Source organism: Gadus chalcogrammus, chromosome 9 (genome assembly GCF_026213295.1).
Source record: "Gadus chalcogrammus isolate NIFS_2021 chromosome 9, NIFS_Gcha_1.0, whole genome shotgun sequence".
NCBI lineage: Eukaryota > Metazoa > Chordata > Actinopteri > Gadiformes > Gadidae > Gadus > Gadus chalcogrammus.
This window is the reverse complement of record NC_079420.1, coordinates 12,688,794-12,696,265: the sequence shown is the minus strand read 5'-3', so window position 1 is coordinate 12,696,265 and position 7,472 is coordinate 12,688,794. Positions and strand designations below refer to the sequence as shown.

The following is a 7,472-nucleotide window of genomic DNA, read 5'->3' as shown; positions in this document are numbered from 1 at the left end:
TCTCTCTCTCTCTCTCTCTCTCTCTCTCTCTCTCTCTCTCTCTCTCTCTCTCTCTCTCTCTCTCTCTCTCTCTCTCTCTCTTTCTCTCCCTCTCTCCCTCTCTCACTCTCTCCTTCTTGCTCTCTCGCTAACTGCAAAAACCAACTGGATACAAATGTCTGGATTTCCTTGTCTTTCCGTCTCCTCATTACTATCTCCACTTCCTTTTTTCATTCTTCTCGCTGCCTCTGTCTGTGCCAGAGACAGCTAATCACTGCAAGGTCAAAGTTAAGATTCATTACATGTCTGAAAAAGTAAACATGGCTCAGGGAACACAAACATTTGCCAAGAGCCCTCTCACACAGACCAGGATGATTTAACACTGGTCGCTGGGCGGCTTTGTGTTGCCCGGTTGTTGTCGGTATTCTCACAATAGGACAACAATGATGACAGTATGAATTGCATTGCTATAATTCATCTACTGTGTTTGTGAGATGTGGGCAATGTTGTTTCAATAATCTGTTCTGAAAATATAAAAAAAATAGATATAAATATAGTCTATATAAATATAGTATATATATATATACATATATACATACAATATATACAATAACAGTCCTACTTCTTTTATCTTATTACGTAAAAGATAGACAAATACATAGATCCAACTGAGAGGAGGCAAGAAAAGGCTCTGAGATATTTGTTGTTTTTTAATCAACCAATGTAAGACTTTAATTTTGAAGTTAATTTTGGCCACTATCTGTCCTCTTTCATGTCTTTCCAGGAAAATGCCTCAGATAATTGTTTACTTTGTGGGCCTGGAGACCCAGAAACTGTCTACGCAGTCTCTCATTCCATCTTGACACTTGAATTGCCAGAGTCTTGCATAACACACATCTCTTACATCCGGGATGGAGTGGTATTTTTAGACTAAGAGTTAAAAAAAGCAAAAATAAAGGGGAAAAAAAGGGGGACGTTAGTGCACGGGCTCACAATACTCCCAAGAAAAACCCCACATGTGTTTCAGTAAATGCTGGGAGCAGAGTGCAGGGAGGGAAGGTCACTTCTCACAGGATATCAGGATGTGGCCTGCTCTAAACAATGGTGCTTCTACATGTGTGGGGGGCTTGCATCGTGTGCTATGATTGGTTTACCCCAATAAATTGGCATTTTGCTTTTCTTCTATACTTCTTTGTAGAATTTTGCCTCATTTAATACTTATTTTGCATAACAGGAGTTGCACGACTTCATGTTATGAACTATTTGTGAAACCCAGGAACATCATTTATAGGTTTGGAAGTTTCAAGAAATTTGTCTCAAAAGCACATCAACAACACATACTGCAAAACTAAAGAAGGTCTGAACAGCAGTTCATATCAGTGGGGTCCATTTAACATGGATATAATTAGTGTTAGGTTTAGATTTGACTCACAATACTCTCATGCTGGTAGCCCTGGTCATCAAACACATTATCCAGCAGCTCTGAGGGCCTCTCAGTCCAGTCCATGGCCCTCTGCTAGTGCGGAGCAGGGGGCTCCGATAGAGGACAGAGCTCAACAGAAGCCACCTGGGAATTACAATCAACAAAGTAGTTTAAATGCTACATTATTTACTCTTCCAAAGAAACCAAAAACACAAGAAAACGTTTTCCATTTAATGTTTTTGTTATGGGTACACATAAGTAATATCATCACTGTCCTACGGACAAATAAGGATTTCAGAATAAGTGAATTATTCTTATATAAAAATTAAGCAATGACATGCTAAGCATCTTTCTTTGAGGACATCAGAGAGGAGGCGGAGAAGTGTATTCTAACTCCGTACTGCGTAGGCACGGTACAGTGCAGACGATAGTGTTTCAATCACCACTTGGCAGAACTACAAACACAGGGAGCAACATGAAACCTTTAGACACGCGAGGTGTCTCCCTGACCGCGGTGACCGCAACACTGCTGGGAGGAGGGGGGAATTAAAACAGAAGGGTATTTGAGGGCAGCAATTTGTGGTTAATGATTCTTAATGAGGGACAGCTGTCAATCAAAGCTGGGTATCTGGAGCTTTGCAACGAAGGTGTGGACATGTTACACACTTGTACATATCTATAGATATGGATAATCTATATCTAGGGTTAGGGTTATAGATATCTATATCTATAGATGTACAGGCACACAAGACAACCAGGGAGGTCACAGGATGATAATGTTGACATTGTTATAGGATCTGTCCATGGGAAAGAGACAAAGGGTTGAAGTCGTGAGGGGCCCCTACTGCTCGGGGGCCTTGGGGCCCCTCTGGGCTATGTGTCGTAGTTATGCTGTGATCACAGTGTGTGTGTGTTGCTTTTGCATACAAAGTTATAAAGAAGAATGTAGGTTATTATTAGGTTCTGTTGCATTGGTTTCGATTGTGTATAAATCATTCCGTGGCATATAATATGGTATTTTAAAATCTGATTATTGTTCCAGAATAACTTAGAAACTTATAAATATAGGTCAATGCACAGAAGCAAATAAAGATGCAAAGAATACCAAGTGGTCAAAATAAGTGTTTTTTACCAGCCTTTCTACACATCCCAACGCGCTAACTGGTAACAAGGTGCCTCATATGAAAACATAGATGGGATGGAGTGGTACGTTCTTTATTAGAATCCCCCCTTTTGATTTTGTGATTCACATCACTTTATAATCTCTTTCTTCGCAATCAGATTTGTGGTCGAAACCTCAACTTTTTTGTTCGGCACACCTGAACAAAACAACATTTTACACATTTATTTCACATTTGAGTCGATTCGGCTCGTTCAGATACATTTCTCTCAACCTGTGTCTTACCTTCCTCTTGTCCCTCACACCTCCTCTCCTTGGTCCTTTCCCCTTCCGTCGTAAACCTGTGCTCTTGTTCCTCCCGTCTCTGGGTATTCTCTTGCTGGGATGGCTCAACAGGGTTGCTCTGAAGCAGAGACTCTCTGGTATACAGGATGAATGTAAGATATATATGATTCACAAGGATAAAAGGCCAGAGGTGCATTGAATGTTATTTCTTATCGAAATAGTTTATTAAGGCGTAGGATTGCGGCTTCTGCTTGTGTTCGGTCTCTTCTAACATTTTTGAATGGCCTTTGCCAAGCTCTTTCACTCAGTTGGGTGATTAATTATCTCGATTTTATACTGATAGACAGAGGGATTCTATATCCAATCATATATACTCAAATATAACAAATTGCTGTAAGCTAAGAGGATCTTGAGAATCTTGTTGAGGACCCAGAAGACCGTTAGACTTTGAGTCAGCCAAGTATCGTTGGTTTGAGTCACAGAGGGAAACATGAACTAAAGGGTTTTCCTCCGTTTTTACAAGTGAGTCCTTTATCCCAAAAATATTGAAAAGTAAATGTTGCATGTACTTTTGGATGGAAGCTGGATGGATGTAATTATAATGATATGGTAATGACTCCAGAAGGGAGAACCAGACTTTAATATATAATATTATGATTACTTTATTTATACAATATATATTACAGCAACTTCCTTGTGGATGAAACTTATTTAGAAATTCTAAGAATACATGCAAGACAAACATTTTTATGGAAAGGTCAATGGAAGGGGTTGAAACTTTGATCTACATTAACAAATATCTCACTATTTTTATCACATGAGCTATGTCATAAAGAAACATTGTGCATCATATATTGAGCCATTACATATTTTTCTTCATTAATAGCATATTGGTAACATTATTATTATTCATAGATTATAATTGTTGAGCAACTCCAGGTAGGATATACCCCTCTCTCTGCTACGAGTCACTTAAAGATCTAGCTGGCTAATGCTTATCTGTCTCTTTCTCTCTCTCTCTCTCCTCACTGCCCTTTCCTCTCTCGACCACAATGGCCCATTCCTCAGAAAAATACTTGTCACGCACATGAGCAGCTGGCCTGTGTCAAGATCTGTGAAACAACCCAAATATAACTTCCTCTAAGCCACTCTTCTGAACCCTTGTTTACTTTGCAGCCTTGTTCGCTTGGGTCCTGCATTATGCTTCCATTTCCTCTTGCTGTCAGAATCTCCGGTCATCTCATTGAATCTCTCTCTGTCTGCCCTGGACCACATGGACTTTCTTTCGGTTGACTCCAGAACAAGATTCGACTGTTGTGGTGCTATCTGTGGCTAGCCTACCCTTCCGCGTGAATACATATTGTATAGCCTTGATTTGGTTTATTTTCTTTACCCACTTATTTACAAAGTTGATTTAGTACCCTTTGTATGATCCCTGTCACCGTATTACTGGTTTACCCCTCAAGTTCATTACAGAAGCTGAATGAGATGTTACATTTTCCAGAGCCTACTGTTTTCATAAGTACCAAACTTTAAAGGTTATGTACTGAATACAGAGCACCCTGAGACCCTCCCCTCTGCTATTGATAACACAATCTTTCTGGAAATTAGGGTACTGATGATTGTTGATGACCACTTTATAAAGACAAAAGATATGTATTGAATGTAGTCTCAATCACCTTATCACTAAAGCAATTATCTCGGTAATTAATATTATTGTTACATAAGGACTACATTTTTTAACAATATTTGACCTTTCAATTATCTGCATGAGTAATGTTTTGATAACCAGGCATTCCCATGTGATGTGTCTCTGTGTTACCTTCCTATTATTACTAGTACTTTAAGGTTGGTGTTATTAGTGGTCAAAGATTTTATCATATATTGTTTACTGAGTCTAACTGCTAATTCCGGTTGCTTTCCGAAGTGTAGTTGTTCTTTTGAATTGCTTGTTATTGCATTGTCTGGTATCGTTTGTATTTCAATCCTTTCTCCAAGTATAATTAGCTGGGATTGTGTATCAAACATTGACACTGCACCATTAAGGTTTTTAACTGAACTGTACCAGATTTTACACCCCTCAATCTAGTATTTTCCCCAATACTTTGCATTACTTAAACCTCCAGGGCACCTTATATGACACATTGCAATGTGAAAACACAGCACTTTACCACTAAGTCCTCAGTGACTCTGGACAGAGTTTGCATTCAGAGCATGGGGTGGATTTGCTATTCCTACTAACTGCTCATCACATGGGATGGTTTGATATCTACCTAGACCAGGAGCAGATGCTGAGTATTATGGGATATTATCCGGTCAGCTCTGATCCCTTATACCACTGATGTCTCCAGAGGAAGAAGAAGATAAGGAGACGTAACAACAACATTGATAAGGAGAAGACATTTTGACTTTTTTGGTAAAATAGGGAACGCATTTCCCTCCCTCTCACTCGCCACTATCCGCATATTGGAAGCATCTTCCAGGTACTGTCCATCGTGAGATGGGAACGACTGGGAACAAGGTTCATCTCTTCGAGGAGGACCTGGTGGTGGGAGGTTTGCTGTTTGCTCTTGAGATAAACATTTTTCAATCCAATATTGTATCGTTAGCCTCACGAGACCACTCTGAACACGCAGGTTCACCAGTCTGCCTTGACCTCATTGTAATTAGCAAAAGGGAAGGCAGTTTTAGTTCATGACGAACTCGGAGCGCCAAATTTCGAAGAATAATGAGTAACAATTTGAAAAGACGAACAGAAAACAGAGAGGAGGGAGAAGAGATATGGGGAAATCAATTTCTGGTAAAAAAAAAAGGCCAGACTGATATTCATTATGAAAGTGGAATCTCTGCATTGTCTCCAGCCTTGGCTTATTACTGATGCAGGCGCATGGTTACATGGTTCACCTTTAGTACATTGGTTCCAAAATACTCTTTTCAGTGTGGGATTGCAACTTGTTACCCCACATTCGGTAGAAATAACCATCATTCAATGTGCTATGTGTGGGCTGTTCAGTGTCAAATGTCACAAGGCATCCCATTAACTGTCAGAGTGATGTAAACAACAATGGCCACCGTCTAAGAGACATCTCTGGATAGATAAGAGGGCAATACTATAGCTAGCTGCTCACTATCAAAACATAAGTTATATTCACTCAGTATCGATATGTTTCTAATCACATTTAATCCAAAACTGCAACTTAAGTTGGAAATTTGAGAATTCAAACAATTCACTGGAGACACGCAGGTTACATTGTTGTTGGACAGGTTGTATTGTGGTGAGATGGGATTACTTTAGTGTTAAAGGAATGTCCCTTTAATTCTCATTCACATAATCAGGAGTGGAACTGGTATCTACATTACGAATGTAAATAATTTCATACCAAGATAACTTAAGGCATGCTAAGGCATACGGTAGCCCACTTTCAGGAGCTCAGTTTAAAACTGTTTTGTTTTAATGACATGTGAAATATGTTGGCTAAATCTATGATGTGTTCGTGCAAAAGAAAACCCCTCTAAACATTGCAATTTGCATTTCACTGAGGATATAATAATATTATCGTTATAATAACGAGTTATTCATTCAGGAAGATATAATTACATGACTGTAAGAATAACACGTGATTCATTCAAGGAGGAATGGCGCCATTTGAAAAACACGCTCGAACTGAAATATAAAAATAAAGTTTTGTTTTCATTTGCTATGCCTCAATAAATCACTTACTGACTACATTTAAACCAATCCCCTCCATCTATATTGAACGGAACCTAGTGCAACATTAACAAGTGGCAGATGAACAGGGATGCAGTTGCGTTACCTCAGCCTCCTTTTGGTTCCTTCTCCAGACCGGCGCAGCGGAGGATACAAAATAAAAGTATCCTTGGTAGTTAGGAGAGGAACACTGGACTGTGAGGGACTCCGAGATGTTCTGCTTGGAAAGTTCAGCCGTTTTCCATAGGGCTTTCATTTGAGTTGGGGGGTGGGGGTAATTTCTCATGGAGTTATCTCTCTCCTCCCAGTTACAGTACTGTGCTGGGAGACTGGTAAAACGCATTCGATTGAGCAGACGCATCGTTGCTGCTTTTAAAGTGGGTCGAAATGTTAAACAAAAGGATGCATTATAAAGATAAAAAATAAAAGAAAGATGATGAAATCAGCGAGAGGAATGCACACTTTTCCATAAGGATATCACTTCAAAATAGCCAAAAAGTACGAGTTAACACTAAATGTTGTAGAAAAATGGGAGACAATTGAATTCATAGAATGTGGTGAATACACGTTCGCCTTCCTATGGTGGACATGCCAGAAGGACTATACCAGCTCTGTCAATGTTTCAGGATATTTGACAGACCTACATTCTGCTCAACCCTACACACGATTACACATGTGTCATTGTTTGACATGAAAGCAAAGAGAAACATAATTAACTTTAATTGCTATCAAAAACACTTAACATGTGTATGTTCAACTATGATGTTATTATGTCCTAAGTGGGGCCTATATTCATCCTATATAAAATATTTAGGTGTGTCGCATCAACGCTTCATCAACACCAGGTACCGGGAACCTCATCAGCCGATAAGAGGTCAACATGCAATAGCACGTATTAACCTAGAGAGGGAGTAATATACCACTCAAAACCATGTAGCATTCAAGGGATGGTTGGG

The 7,472-nt window shown here is 39.4% G+C and overlaps 1 long non-coding RNA gene across 1 annotated transcript; it reads right to left on the bottom strand.

The window, feature by feature from the left end:
- Window positions 1-708: 708 nt before the first annotated feature.
- Window positions 709-6,814, bottom strand: LOC130389743 (uncharacterized). The gene is made up of 4 exons (XR_008896591.1): window positions 6,623-6,814; window positions 2,808-2,941; window positions 1,412-1,546; window positions 709-909 (listed from the first exon to the last, which is right to left on the bottom strand). It is a non-coding gene; the product is annotated as an uncharacterized LOC130389743 (long non-coding RNA).
- Between the last annotated feature and the right edge of the window lie 658 nt (window positions 6,815-7,472).